The sequence below is a fragment of the Panthera tigris genome, chromosome A3, assembly GCF_018350195.1.
Source record: "Panthera tigris isolate Pti1 chromosome A3, P.tigris_Pti1_mat1.1, whole genome shotgun sequence".
Lineage (NCBI taxonomy): Eukaryota > Metazoa > Chordata > Mammalia > Carnivora > Felidae > Panthera > Panthera tigris.
The window spans coordinates 40,568,849-40,585,466 of record NC_056662.1 but is presented as its reverse complement, the minus strand read 5'-3'; the positions used below and the strand labels follow the sequence as shown (position 1 = coordinate 40,585,466).

The following is a 16,618-nucleotide window of genomic DNA, read 5'->3' as shown; positions in this document are numbered from 1 at the left end:
TAGTAAATAGAAACAAATGAGGAAATGAGACTCACTTCAAAGGGTCTGGGGGAAGCTTAGGAGAAATAAGGAACACAGAGCATTGAATCTGACAGATAGTAATATCTCGATTAATGCTGATTCCTGAGGTGGGCACTGGCATGGCCACCAAGCTCCCCCTCAAGGGGAAATTGTTACCCTACAGCAGGGCTTCCCAGACTCAGCTCTATTGATATTTCCGACCAGATAACGCTTTGTTACTGGGGGCTGTGTTGTACATTGTGAGATGGTTGGTGGCATCCCTGGACTCTCTCTATCCACTTGATGCCAGTGGCATCCCCCACTCCCAGTTGTGACAATCAAATCTATTCCTAGGCATTGTCAAATGTCCCTTAGGGTCAAAATCATCTCTGGTTGAGGACAACTGCCCTAGAATCTGGGGTCTAGACCCCAGCAGTGCTGTCAGCAGACAGCCTCTATCAACTCTTCCAGGGATTGCCTCAGATGCAAAGGGCTACTCCACTCAGGGTCATACTCCTTCCGGACAGTCCACATCCAAAGACTAGTTAATACAGAGTGGCAAGGCCTTGGTTCATCTTAGCTCAATTCAGTGCAACACTAAAGGGCCCTACCAGCTCCAGAGCTCCCAACGGGTTCAGTGAAGCCATCACTGGACTTGCATCACAGCACATCTTTCCCTCTACCCACTCCTGCTTCCCTCCCCTCTCTTCTCCAGGTGTGGATCCCAAGGGCACATCTTAATAAACATCTTGCACCATAATCTTTGTCTCAGAGTCTGCCTCCTTGGTAACTGATCTAACTCCCTTCCGTTTCCCTCTTAGGGTCAGCTATACGAGTCTTTTTTTCCCATTAGATCTAGCAGAAGAGAACATACTGAACAGTTAATGGCAACTTTCATTTGCCTCAGCTCCCAGCAATATCTTTGAATCAATCATGCAACTTGGTAATTGAGTCTGAATGTACCAACTGCCTTGCCTTTGTTAACAAGGACAAATAGCTTCATCGGAAAATGACATCGTTGCCTTGAATGTGAAGGCAAATGGTGGTGTAATGGAGGATGGCTTTGGTAATATTATTGCATTCATTCAAACAAAAAAGCAATGATAAAGCAGAGACTGAAATACAGTATCATGGAAAAAGTTTGTTTTATGTAAAACAACCTTGCATGTAATTCATCCAAACTAAATCTCCTCCCTTAATCATTTTTTATTGAGAGACAGGGAGAGGGAGAGGGAGAGGGAGAGGGAGAGGGAGAGGGAGAGGGAGAGGGAGAGGGAGAGGGAGAGGGAGAGGGAGAGGGAGAGGGATGGGAGGGAGGGAGGGAGGGAGGGAGAGAGGTAGAGAGAGACAGGAGAGGGGGGAGAAAGAGAGAGAGGAGAGACAGAGAGATTGAGAAAGAAGGTGAGCAAGTGAGCTCATCTAAGGGATTTTACAGCACATAGTCTGTGTTCTTTGCCATAATAAATTTCTGATGGTGTCACCAGAAGTGAGTAGCATGGGATTTCTTTATTTCAAAGTTGTGGTTAACATAACCACCTCCCACAAAAATCCTCTTCTGTGGAAGAATGATAGATTGTACCAAAACCCAGCCAATTAGCCTGGTTTGTTTCAAGTGCACATAACTCAGCAGTCACCTGTGGAACTTGGGGAATGACATCACCAGCCTAATTTGTAAGGCTCCATATTCTCCTTACAGAAGCCCCAAGAGCAAAAGTCTCCATGCTAATCAGGCCCCAGCATATAGCCATCAGAAACTTGTTTCGTAACACTTGACTTTTCAGCATATTTTTCTATGTCAATACGCACTTGCTTTCTTGGGGGAAAATAATAATTTGACTTGGAGAGTGAGACAGGATTTTTTCTTTTGTGAAATTGTAGACTGAGCCACTACCTGGAAAATACTTCCCTAACCTAGCATGTTGGTTTCAAGTATATTTGTAAAAACACTGAAATCCTTAAGGCTGTAGACTATGCCTCCCATTCTCTTGAACATCTATTTCCACTTCTCCATTTGAGGGCAAGGAAGGAAATACCCCACTGCCTTCTTTATCTTGATTCTAATAGTGCCTCAAAACTCAGGCAATAAGCCCTAAGCCAACATCATAACCATCCCTTGCTTTTCCCTGACCCTTGATTCTTGGTTAATGCTTTCCTGTAAAGTGGGAATTTCTTTCTCTCTTCTTTTTTTTTTTTTTTTTTTTTTTGCACTTTTCAGGACCACCAGTCCTTAGAAATCAAGTTTTATTTATTTATTTATTTATTTATTTATTTATTTATTTAAATTAATTAATTTATTTTTTCAATGTATGAAGTTTATTGTCAAATTGGTTTCCATACACTTTCTCTCTTCTTTATCTATGTTCTTTGCATCTACCCATTGCTTATGCAACAGCCTTGCCAGCTGGGTAGGACTAACTCCACCTTCAGCTGCACATGAAGGTGTCGATTGAACTAAGTAAGTAGCACACATCCCCCTTAGCTACAAGGAGAGATGGAGAGTTCTGATATCTGTGAGCTGTTGGTGTAAATTAACTGTAAAGTGTTCCCAGTCTTGAGAATCTTTCAATTGCTGAGCCAACACTTTATTGTTTAGTCGGTTTTAGTTAGGTTTTCCATTATTTGCAAGCAAAAGCATGTTACCTGATACACCTTCCATTTAACCATTTTTTAATTATATATCCCATTTCACTGAGGAAGCCATTGATTGTAAAAAACACCATTATTTTGTTGTACTTTGTGTACCCCTAAGAGGAAGCTCTATAAGTTGAAATATAACACGTTTTCTTACCATTTAGATTTTTATTGTATACTTAACTGAAATTGCTAGTTTGCCTTTATTTAGATAATTTCTTAAATCACATCTTGCTCTAAAGAATAGATTAAAAGAGATAAACTGGTTAAGTTTTCCTAAAACTTGTCCACATTCAGAGTCCCATACTTCTGAATCACTTTCCACTGCAGAGTCATAGGAAAGAGTTCTCCACAGTTTCATCTTTGTGCTCTCAATAAAGGTGTTGTTGATCCAGTTCTTCACAAGAGCTCCACTGTTGACTCTGGACGTTTCTTCTAGGCTTCTAACTCCTTCTCTGAAAATTTTGAAGCTGGCTCCACCTCTGTTGCCAACAAAATTTTCAGACAACAGCCAAACACACACCTCCTTCTCATATGGCCCCTAATTGGTTGATGGACTGAAAGTCAAGAGGTTGCAGCTGAACAGTAAGTCCACTGGGAATGATAACCAAGTGTACCCATGTACAGGCAGCAAAAACTCACCACGACTATCATTGACTGTAAAATATCCCAGGCTATAAGAGACATCCTACTTTCAAAGAAGATAGGATATGGGTTATAAGGAAATGAGCATCTTAGAAACAATGAACATCAGGGTACCATTCTTTGTCTTTAGGTGTTTATTTATCAGCACAGTGGGTTGTGCCATAGTACCTTATCCAGAATGCAGGGTATTTGATTATTTCTCAAACTATGATATGCCTAACTCTAGGAGTATTCAAGATATTTTGACATGGCAAAGAGATAGTCATTACTCATTTCACTGTAATGTCTACATATTATTTTGATATACCATATATCCCCATTACTTTTTTCAAGCCTTCATCCCCCCTTGTACCTACATGCTTTACCATCTGATTTTGCAGTCGCTCCACTAGGGGAAGATGTATTTTCCTTGCATCACTGATGATGGACTGAGCATATGACTTAGTTTGGTCAATGGGATAATAGTAGACATGACATTTAGAGTTGAACTTTTATATTCCTGACTTTAGAGGAGAACGATGAGAAGAACATAGCTCATGAAGCCTGAGGCTGAGACAAGTAGAATCTTAAACCAGCCTAGGGCAGCTGTGTCATCCCTGTGAACCCACAGGTGTGTGAGCAAGGAAGATGTGCTTGTCATTATGTCACTAAGTTTTGGGGTTGTTTGTTACACAGCATTACTGTGGCAAAAGCAATCATATAAATATGCTAAAACTCTAAGTCATTGTAATGAATTATAAGAAGGAATACTGGTTTTCCACTTAGGGTGATATTATAGTTTCCTTTGAGAATAAAAGTACTTAAAGAGTCAATTAAAATATTAGATAATCATCATATTAGAAGGTGAAATGTGAATGTTTAAAATTAGGGAAATACTAACGCAGTAGAAATATGAATTGGAATGCAAGAGATCAGAGTCACTCATTAGCTTTAAATCTGAGAACCACCAGTGTATCTTCTCGGTGCCTCTGTTTTTCCATCTATGAAAAGAGCACAGTTGGATTAAATGCTTTATTCAGCTATTTAATTCTATGATGCTACAAAATGGCTTCTTATCATATTCTATAGCTCAGGATAAAGATAACAGAGAGACAAGGAATTTCATTGCATCCTGAGTGCCTTACAGTGTTTGGACATGGGGGGTGGCAGCATGGCAAAAATAAGAGTTGCCATTTTTTAAATTACCATAATGTGCCAAGCACTGGGCTAAGAGCTCTATGTATATTATCTGATTCATTGTCATGAACAATCTTGTGATAAAGAACATATTACCCCTTTTTAATATACATGGGGGACCAGTAAGGCCATGGATGCAAAGCTGCTCAAGATCACAGAAAGGAATACTACATAAGGGATCTATCTATCTATCTATTTATTGCATAAGGAATAACTGATTCTATGTTTTGCCTTTAATACTTCTTAATTATATAAGTAATGTTTGAATACATTTCCAAAGTCTCAAACAAGACTGGTGTAGGCAGAAATCAGTGAGAACTTCTCCTACAGTCACATCCCTCCCTTCCTCTCACTAAACTAGAATGCCCTCCCTCCAAGGCCATCATGGTCAATAGTACGGTGAGCAGCATCCCACTCCATGTATTTACATTTTAAAGCCTAAATAAAATTGGGTCCTTTTCCTGATCTCACTTCCCTACTCACTTCCCACCACACTGTAAATAGAACTTGAAGTCCAGACCATGGCCTTCAAGCTCCCAGTGATCTGGCTCCTAGCTTCCTCTCCCCGCTCCTTTCCTTCCATTTTTCCCTTTGCTCACAGAGTTGCAGCCACACTGGCCTCCTTTTGTTCTCCAAACACACAAAACACAATCCTGCTTTACGGACTTTGGCCTCGCTGTCCCCACTGCCTGGCACATGTTCCTTTTAGATCTCTGATCAAATGTCACGTCCTCAAAGAGGCTCTTTCTGGCCTCTAAATTACCCTCTATTGCCTTAGGCTGCTTTGTATGTCTTTATGATTCCTACACCACCTGACACACAGTTGTTTGCTGTTCTTTGTGTCCTCACTTTCAGTTCCCCCACTGGCATGCAACTCCCAAGAAGACTTTGGTGTTACTTGTTGTCGTATCGCCAGCACCTAAAATGTAGCCTAGAACTCAATAAAATAGCTGAATGTTTGAATGAATACACAATTGAGTTCTAGGGCATATATAAACATTGTCATATATTTTTTTTCTATACAAATTAGAGCATTCCCTGTAGTTGATGTTTTGATATTAGCTTTCTTTTTTCATGTCCTCGATCTTGGTGACCCTTTAATGTCTGGGCACATTGATCCACCTCATGTTTGTAAGGTTTGTACTATTCTATGGCATGGTTACACTGTTCATCTAATATTGCCACATTGATGAATATGTAGGCTGTTTGTAACTTTTGCTGTAACAAACCTGCAATACACATTCTTGACTTGCCTTTATGTACTTAACAGTATTCTAGTAGGATCTATTTCTAGAAATGAAATTAACTTCTTTAACGACTGGGTTAAAAAAAAAGTACATTTAAAATTTTGAGAATATTTACAATCTACTGCCCTCAAACATTTATTTTTCTCATATAAAACCTCATCAATAATAAAGAAAATTCTTTAATTCCACTTTTTACCGACATTACATGGGTGAACAGAGCAAAGGATGCTCTCTCCTTAACTAATTGCACTGGAAAATGCAAAGACTCCCATCTCCAAGGCTAAATAACCTGACGGCCAAGGTCATTTAGAGGAGACTGTGAATGAGATCACATGGAATTGGCCAGTGAAATGTTTGAAGTACATTGTGCAAGCTCACCCAGGCACCATAATTATAAGCAATAACTTTGTTTTTGTTTTCTTCATTATACCTTGGAAATAGCTGTCATAAAGTCATTTATTGCCAGCTGCTTTCATGTTTATAACTACAACTCCACACAGTATAAAACAAACTATTACATAGCTATGAATAGTAGCAATCCTCTTCCAAACTTTATATTTTCCAAGAAGACAGCTGGATTAGTTCCACTGTGAATTTATTAGGATGCAAAATGTCAGAACAAGCACAGAGAAAAACTTTCTTTTTGCCCGAGCTTGCTCATGTGACTGGTAGGAATGTTTAACTGTAAACTATACATATGTGAAAACACAAACAGGTCACTATAAACCTGCTGAACCCAGAAGAATGTTCATTCTGTTCCAAAATGTCTACATCTGTAAACTCCCTTTATGTAGAAGCAAAAGGAAGAAACAAAGGTTAAGAAAAAGAAAAATGGGGGCATCTGGGTGGCTCAATTGGTTGAGCATCTGACATCTGCTCAGGTCATGATCTCAAGGCTTGTGAGTTTGAGCCCCACCTCGGGCTCTGTGTTGACAGCTCAGAGCCTGGAGCCTGCTTCGGATTCTGTGTCCCCCCCCCCCCGCCCCTCCCTCGCTCATGCTCTGTCTCTCTCTCTCAAGAGTAAATAAAGGCTTAAAAAACAAAAAAGAACCCCCCCCCAAAAAAAAACCTCTTATCAACAGCAAAACACTTGTGTAATATGAAAGCTCCTACTGGAACAAAAAGTCCCTAAAACAATGACTTTCCAAAAGTCTAATTACCTCTAATTTTGTATCCCCTCTCCATCTTCCTTATAATTAAGGACAGGTATCAGGCCCATGTTACATCCCTGGCACCCATGGGTGAGGAGTATGTATGTGGGAATGCTGTGTGATGACCTTTCCTGGGCAGAGCCAGGAGAAACTGAGAGAAGAGTCATCATTTCAGATCCCCTGAGGAGTAAATTACCCACTTGAGTATGAATGGCCCACAGCTCAAAACCACTGGCAAGATCTAACTGTGCCTGCAGGGAGAGGCCTTCCTGGATGAAGGATTGTGTGCTCACAGCACTGAGGACGTAGAGCACTGGAAGTATAGGACTTGTGGATCTTTGAGCTTTCCTCATTGTGACTGTACAGGGCTCCATCTGTGTCCCATCCTTCACCATGCCCACATGCCCCTGCCCTTGGTGCCTCCCACACAGCAACTATCATAGACCCACTTTGCTAGAGCACTTGGAAGAGAAAGAGGCTGGAAGTCAAATCCCAGTGCTAGTCCTTAATGAATGATTGATGAGCAGGGTGTGGAAGGGTAGGATAAATACTAGCATACCCTTACCCTACTGAGAAAAATGCTAAGTGTGACTTCATCATCTGGAAACTACCACCATGGGATTTTGCAGTCACCTGGGATTTGGCCTAAAGTCTACCTTTCCCTTCCAGTCCCAGTGCCTCACATCTCACCTGAGTTTTTCTTGGGATTTTCCTAATAAATCCTTTCCCCAAATCCTCACTTCAGAGTCTGCTTCTGGAGAACCAACCCAAGACATCTGTTATTACTATTTACCTTGATGTCACTGGCAGTAAAACCATTAAACCAAAATAGACCTGGGGGTTAATTTGGGAGAACCTCTAAGGAAATAAAATACATGGTCATCCCAAGTCAGTCTTGGTAAGAATGAGAAACAAACAAACAAAAACAAACAAACAAAGCAAGCAAATCCTTGTGAAGCCACAAGAAGGAAGAAAGGGCATCCTCAAGACCATGAACAACTTGAACAACTGAGACCTGGCTCAGAGCCAAGGAGAGGCTGTCAAGAACATACAACTAGGAGGAAATTCAGAAAGTGAAAACTTAGTGGACGCCTGGCTGGCTCAGTTGGTTGAGCATCTGACTTTGGCTCAGGTCATGATCTTGCAGTTTGTGAGTTCGAGCCCCGCGTCGGGCTCTGTGCTGATAGCTCGGAGCCTGGAGCCTGCTTCAGATTCTGTGTCTCCCTCTCTCTCTCTGCCCCTCCCCTTCTCACACTCTTCCTCTCTGTCTCTCAATGGTAAATAAATGTTTTAAAAAAAACTGCTTTTAAAAGAAAGTGAAAACTCAGGGAGAAAATGGTGGCCCTGGGACTCTGTCTTCCATGCCAAGCACAAGGCCCCACACAGATTGTGCACCATGTAAAGTTTTGTTAATACAAATCTAAAGCTCATGGTTTTGAGTCAGTCCCTGAATTCTCTTAATAGTAAGTTTGTGTCTTAATATCTGTCTTAATTAGAAAGTTGAAGATATGACTTCTAGAGAAACATTAAGAAAACCCATTAACAACAAATAACCACAAAACAATGAACACAGATGTTCTCATAGAGGAGCAACCCAGAAGCCTTGACACACTTAGATGATGAGGTGACATTTTCTAAGAGTCTATGGACTAGGCGCTATAGAGTAAGTCGACAATTTCCCAGCCAACCAGTCTCACATCTCCTTCCAGGCCTCACTAACAAACCAAACAGCTTTTAGAAGGAAGAGAGAAAATTCATATTCAACAAGTATTTACTGATAGACCATTGATACTGACAAAATACCAGAGTATCCAGAAGCTTCAGCTATCTATCAGGTTTCTATCTTCCTATGGCTTAATCAAACAAATAAGAATAAAGATGCCACCTAAGAAATTCTAAAGCTTCCAGGATGGTTTCACATGGGCCTTGCTGTCTCTCAAAATAACCATGTAAGACTCACAGGAGGCATTATTATTACTCTCCCCAGCTGGGATAGGGTGCCACACAGTGGCCAACAGGAAGGTTAGACAGAAACCCTACTGTTCTTGACTCAAAATTCTATTGTACTTCCTGCTGCAACATAGAGGTGGTGAGGTCAGGAGAGAAGATGGAGACAGGTGAAGAGTCCATCCTGAGCATGCTTTCAGTCCTTGAGAAAAAACTGGTTGGAGATGAAGAACTCTTTATCAGCATGAACGCAGCATGAAAACCCATCTAGGCACTAGCCACCATATCTTAAAGAGTGATAAATCTGCTGTTAAACTAAAGATTAGCTAAACAGGGTAACTGAAGATTAGGACACTTTGGAACCATTGCTCTGTTCTATTCAGATGACTGACGATCAGGATACTTTGAGAACCACTGTGTTAGTTTATTGTAACCAAGATTGGTTCCCCCCAACCCCCACTGCTGCACCAGGCCATTGTTGCCCAGCCTGCCTCCACCTCATATCCAGCACAGACCGTCTCCCACTAAGATGAGCTACGGTCTTTTCTTGTCTATGCTTGTTAATCTGTCACAGACCACACAATTATGAAGACAGAAGATTTCTAGATTATCAACACATATGTAACTTTTATTCCTGCAGACTTTTTTGACACCTCTCTTCCATTTCTTACAATGTCAGCATGTTCTCTCCACAAAATGGGCAATTTCATTTCAGCCCCTCCATAATTTCACGGTGTGAACTTGAAAACATCATATAGAAAAAGAGATGGTTTTCTATATGAATATAGCCACTTCTTAAGTCAATTATATATGCAAATACTTGACTCTATTTCATATTTAGGAGAGTCAGGTGAGATTCTATTGACAGTTGCCTGGGACCTAAACTACAGGGTGGTTTGAAAGAATAAGGGCTTTAAATAAAATGAGTTGTGATTATGCAGCGTGAGTCAATATGTAAAGGTAATAAATTCTTCTTTCCTTAGTCACAAAGGAAGACATTAGTCAAGCCTAATGAACACTTTATATTTAACAAGGGAATTAATTAGGGGATAATGACTAAGAAAGAGGTGTCTGAAGGACGCACCCTGTAGGAATGACTAAAATAAAGGAAAGCAGGAAAGGAAAAGGAAAAGGAAATTGATCGTGGTCATATTTTCCAAGTTCAAGAATTGCTACTCATGGCCTGAAAATGGCTGTGCTTTGTGGTCCATCAATCACTGTGAAGAGTTTTATCAACTGGAGTCTATTATGGAAATAAGCAAAAAGAAAAAGACCTGAGCAGCCAGTTTGCAAGGAGATGTCTGACAGCTCAGGCCCCAGGATGTGACTTATTTGTATACATTTTCCAGTGATCACTGCATTAATCCAGCCAGAATTCTACCAGAGCCACAAGGAGGGGAGGAGGCAGCTGGCCTTCAAAGTATACACTGAGGGTCAGTGTATACACAGTTGAATACACTGTGGAGTTGGCTGCAGCACTGGGAGATGAACAAACCATCAGGATGAGAAGACCAAGCTTTACAGAATGTGACGTACCCATTATTCACTAAGAAATAGTTAAAACTAAATGTCTTTGTACCCTTAAGGAGTTAATGTATGCACTAAGAGAGTCAATGAGAGGGTCACACGTGCATGGATGCATGGATAGATGGGTGAAATATAGCAAGATAGGACAGATGGGTGGATGAATGGATAGATAGAACAATTCTTGATTTAGAGATGAATACTTTTAGCTTCCACCAGCTCTGCTAAACTTTGACTTCATTTAAAGTATAATTTCACAAAGTGAAGGATTTATTTTTTTAACCACAATCTCACAGTTGCATCTTGATTAAAGACAAACAAAATAAAAACCATCCATAAGAGGTTGTAATTCTCTCTCAGATGAAACTTATTACTACAGCCAAGCATTATATTCCTTTCAAGTGTGTAAAAGGATTTCTTCCCACTGTTTTCTTCTTTCTCCATATCACTGTTTCTTCTTTTTGGGATTCTCTGTAAGTGGGGCATATCTTTGACATGGAAAAGAATAGCTATATTAATAAAACACATGTCATTTGATGTAATTGAGAAAGGTTTTTGAGGACACAGTGAGAAACCAATGATTAGGCAAGGCTTCTATGCTAGAGATTTATTTCCCATAATTTCAAAGAGCTATCCAAGTTTCCTCCACCTTTTTCAACTAACATTTCATCATGAGATCCCTACCTCATCCCTAGCTGCAGAAGCTATAAAGGAGCCTTTTTGGCCAATCTTCACACTACTTTTCTGGATTTTAGGGTTCTGCTAAAAGCACAGGTATCCTACAGGTGCAACTGCCCTTGGTAGATATCTGTTCCAACTACCCCATGCATGGTTCCCCTCCCTACCACCTCTGATCTGGCTCAACAAGGCTCCACCTGAACTTCTCCTGGGATGGGAAGCTCACTGTCTCAGAAAGTGTACGAACCAGTGCTTCTCAAACTTCAATGTGCATCCACTCATCTGAGCATCTTGCTCAAATGCAAATTCTTATTAGGTAGATCTGGGGCAGGCTGAGATTATGCATTTCTAACAGTCTCCCAGGTGATGCTAAGGTAGTTGATCTGGGTACATTGATAGTAGCAGGTGACTAGACAATAATATCACTTCAAGTTCTACTTTTCAAGATAGCATGGAATGAATTCCAACCTTGAGAAGGCTGGGAGGAAATTATTGTTCTCACTTAACACATGGATACCTGAAGAAGCAGAGCTTCCAGAGCTACACAGAAGTCAGTAACAAACCAGGAAGAGGACAGATGATGAAGCCCATGCTCTTCCATCCATGCCTGCACTTTCCCACAAAACTGCCCTGTTTAAACACAGGACTCCTTTCATCATGATAAATACCCTTGTCCTTCTGCTCACATGAAATGTCAACTTCAGAATCTCAACTGTTTCACAGTGGGACTATTTTTTCTGTCTCTATATGCACATGTCATGTCTTTCTTTTATTTTATTTTTTAATTTTTTGGAAAAGTGTATTTATTTATTTTGAGAGAGAGAGAAAGCGTGAGTGGGGGAGAGGCAGAGAGAGAGGAGGGAGTGAGAATCCAAAGCAGGCTTCACACTGGCAGCGTGGAGCCCAACGCGGGGCTCAAACTCAGGAACTGTGAGATCATGACCTGAGCCAAAGTCAGACACTTAATCAACTGAGAACCCAGGTGCCCCAATATATTTTAGATCCGTAGTCAATGTATTCCAGAAATTAGACTATACTAGTTCTCAAACATTACTGTGTAGGCATTTCACTAGGGGAATTTGTTAAAAGGCAGATTCTGATTCAGTAGGTCTGGATTGAGGTCTCAGTTTCTGCATTTGTAACAAACTCTCAGATGATACTAGTATTGCTGATCTTGGACTCCACTCTGAGTAACAAGAGTTGAGATTGTTCCTCACTAAACTTTCCCACTTCTGATCTCTGCTCATGTTAACCCTTATATCAGTAAAACTTTAGACACAAACAACAGGCAGCTTAACTCCAAGTAGAGCTCAAAAAAAAAATTATTTCATAATAAAGAAAAATCCAGCAATATGTATAGCTTTATGTAAGGCTTAAAGCAGCTTCTTAAGATGTTTCTAATTACTATACTAAGTGACTGACTTAGGCTAATTGGTTGCCATGAACCACATGTGTGGACATATATAGTTGAGAACATGCTACCTGGTGAGGTGAAAGTCAAGTCAGGTGCTTTTTTGTGGGGAGAAGGCTGAGACAAAAGCTGAGGTGTCCCTTCTTGTCAAAATTGCAAGTGAGTTTTTTCTTGGGTTGAGAGTAAAACCCTATGGAATAATTTCTGTGAACTACTTCTACTCAAAAACTATAATTCAGTAATCTGAGAATCTTTCAAGAACTTGATCATACTTGGAACGCACAGATTATTAAGGCCTAAAAAAAAATACCTGCAAACATAAATTATTGTGTCCTGCCTTTAGATTGAAACATAAATCTCTCAATAATTTACATTTTTTAAAAATTCTATTAAAGATTCTTTGAACTCTCAACCTAATATTTAATAACCCTTCCCAACCACCGATAAATGTTTTCCCTTGTGCAGTATTTCCTTCCCTCTACCGCCTCTACCTCCACTTTTTCCCTGTTTTGGTTTGGTATGATGGGAGTCCTCCTTAAGGAGGCACACTGGACCATTTCCATAGGACTGGAGTTCCATAATCAACAACGTTAGAGAAGTTAATAAGGTGACGGAAAGACAAAGTTTCTGTTTCCTTTAGCTATGGTGTATTTCCATGAGTCTGGCCACGCCAGTTCTTCCACTCAGAATTCTGGTATGCCCTGGAATCCTTTTCATTCACCTTTGATGTTTAGCAAGACTTGCAAAAAAAAGTTTCATATTTCTATAAGAAATGTCATGACATTTTGCATTCTGCAGTGAATGCACAAGCTTGCAAGATTATGTTGATGTAATGGTGACTCTGCTATCACATCTGGGAATTGAAATGATAGAAGAAAAATGCTAATATGTTCACTAGATGAAATCAAAGAAAGGTACTTATTTATAATTATGAATCTATATTCTATTTTTCTCCTCTTGAATAATAATATACAGTATTTTTCTAGTTACTTATGTTAAGGGATATTTTCGGAAAATTATTAGCAAAGCAGATATGAACGTCTTTGGGTACATTTTATTAGGGAGATTTTTAAGTACGTAATGACTTGCCTACAATACTTTATGAGCTTTCATAAATGGGTCATTTGTCCAGATAAGAAATTTAGTTGTAGAATGAATATAGAGTTATATTTGGATCTTAATTACACAGGCCAGAACCACTAGCAAAGTCATTACACGTAATAATTCCTAAGCTTCCCAGAAGAAGGACTGGTCAGGGGAGACCTCGGTGGGTCCATTTTATGTCTTTAAGAGGCCTAAAATTTTACCCTGATGTTTCTTAATAATTTAAATAGTGCAGTGTCTGTGCCAAGATCTGTTAATTTCCAGGTGGAAAACAGAGTCAGGGTCTACAGAGGCCCCACAACCTTGGGAAATTGATACATCTAGATAAATCAGCCATAATGGAAATCATTTTAGACAAGGGTTTTCTTTAAACAACACTGTATGGATGTTTTGTTCACTCAGCCCATAGGTTTTGATGTTTTAGTTACTACATTATGACTGGTTGACAAGAAATGGTGCGATTGAAAGGCAACACATAAAAGGGTATTAAATACCTCTATTAAATGGGTTGGATTTTCTTTCCTTCTTGATCTTTCCCTACCATTTCAACTTTTTTTTTCAATAGTACACATGCAAAATTAAATCCCTTTGAATTTGCTCAACCTCTATTCTGAAATCATCATTTGCCTCATTAACACAAATAAAATTACAGGGTATTTTGAGGCTCCAACTGGTAGCAACAACTAATATTATTTACAACTCTTTTCCAATAGCAGTTCACCTTTGGAGAAATAATGAGAAACTAATTACCATTGATTTAGCATCTGAACTTTTCAGGCATTCTTTGTCATCCACTAGATAGTGAGTATTAGGAGTAATGCGGGAGGCAAGAAGGAGAGTGTTGGAAGGTGCTGAGAGCCTCCACACAGCCACAGGTGTGTCTAAAGGTAAGGAATAGCAACACCTTGTGAAGGCAGTTCCAACCCCACTCTCACGATGCCTACAAACCACACGATTGAGCCTTATGAGCACATCCCCCTGCAGGCTGGGGTTCCACTTCACCGGGTAATACAAAAGCTTTATGGATTGGAAAATGAAGGGTAAACTTGTAAGAAAACATTGGCATTTCCTATGTCACATTTTTCTCTTAGCTCTACATGGACACTCAAAACTTAATTGTGGTCAAAGCATAAAATTACCATTTTCAGATAGTAGGAACTACCAGCTAAGTAATTTGGGAACAGTTCTAACACCAAGTTATTAGGCTAAATATATTGTATGTGAGGTTGGAGGAAATCACTTTCTTCTATAAGATTTATCCTAACTCATGCAATCATGGTTTTATCTTATACTTTCAGGGACCAATGAGAAAATTTAATGAAAAATCCATGGCAGGATGCAGGCTTTCAAAATTTACCTGAGAAGGAGAATGAGATAAGGGACTATGGAACAGGATTTTCAAAATCTGATTTTCTTTTTTTCATTAACAGACCAAATCAGTTCTGAAAAATTCCTAAATTAAGTTCTTTAACAAAGTAAAAGAATCAATACTGTGAAGAATATTAAGATTTTCTTTACTGAAACTTCAGACTAAGGACAAAAGGAAATTTCAAATTAATGAAATATTTTGCCAAGAAAGAGAAATCATGATTTATGAAGAGTTTCTGTTATCTTGGAATATTGTCCAGGTTGTGATATGGTTTTTAAGAATGTGGGGTGTGTGTGTGTGTGTGTGTGTGTGTGCACGCGCACATGCCTCAGTATATAACCTGGAGGCAATTGGTTAAGACGAAGTACCCTAATCAGGTATTCACCTTCCAGAGATGGCTATACCAACATATCACCAATCATTATTGAATAGCAGAGGATTACTTAACAAGCCAATGAGAACCTAGAAATAATTCTTTATTGGTGAAATGAGAGGTCATTTAAGATCTGTAGTTGGCTAAAGAGATTATACAGGCCCCATCCACTTTGCATGAGAGATATATGAGAATCTATAGATTCTGGAAAGCTTAGCCATCTAAGACCTTGGTTGCTAAGCCAAGGCCTACAGCTTTGACAGCACAATTACACACTGTAGAGACAACTCCATGACCTGACCCGTTTAGAGGACTGGCTGTTGAAAATGAACTTTTCCTCTAAAGTGTTTGTTGGAGTGCCTGTAGATGGAGGAGCATCCTAAGTTTACAGGATAAGACTAGCTGACTGTTTTTATGACTGCTTGCTAATGGATGTTAGTATGTGTGACAGAATTCAGCCTGAGAACTGCTTATGTTTGTAACACAGAGTTTGATATTGCTGTGAGATATCAGTAGAACACTTTCACCTCATTCACCCCTACCGGAGGGTAATAATATTTGACAAATGAACTTGATGATTGTTGATGGAGCTGAAATTTATGGACAGAAACATAGTAACAAAGGTGAAGCAGTGTGCTGGAGAGACTGACCCAGGAGCTGGCATGAGAGAGCCAGTGTTCCCCAAAAACACTCAAAGAAGGCAACCCATTAACACAAGAGAGACATGGTGAGGTTTTATTCTTCAATCTAATTATAAAATATACAATCAGCTAAAAAAAATTCATGCTACCATACAGGATATTTCTCTGGTCAAGATCCATTTGATGATGGGGCACCTGGGTGGCTCAGTCAGTTCAGCGTCTTACTCTTGATTTTGTGTCAGATTATGATCTCATGGTTTGTGAGTTCGAGCCCCACATCAGGCTCCATGCTGACAGTATGGAACCTGCTTGGGATTCTCTCTCTGACTCTCTCTCTCTCTACACCCCCCCCCCAAATAAGTAAATAAACTTTAAAAAAAGATCCATTTTATTGCACCAAGTGCTACAAAGCTAGAGTATTTCAGCAGTTCTACACGGGGGGTGTGGGGTAGGGAAAGGCTCTCCTTTGGCTGAGACTTTTTCTTCCACTGCATTCATTCATGTCCATTGGCTAAGAATGTTCTCTTGCTTATAATTATTATTTCCCAATTATTTTGATCTATTTTAATCTTTCAGAGAAATTTAAAGTAAATAATAATACTTTGAAAATAAAAAAGAATGAGAAGAATAGAGAAGAACTGACCTAGACCAAGGTGGAAAACAAGTGAGCCAGGTGTGGACCACCACCTCCAGTTCTGAGGCTGCACTTGTGTTTGTTTCC

General features: G+C 39.7%; 1 protein-coding gene across 1 annotated transcript in view; it reads right to left on the bottom strand.

Annotated features, from left to right (window-relative positions):
* Positions 1–16,618, bottom strand: part of MACROD2 (mono-ADP ribosylhydrolase 2) — a 2,018,887-nt gene that overhangs the window by 574,215 nt on the left and 1,428,054 nt on the right. The window lies entirely within an intron of this gene.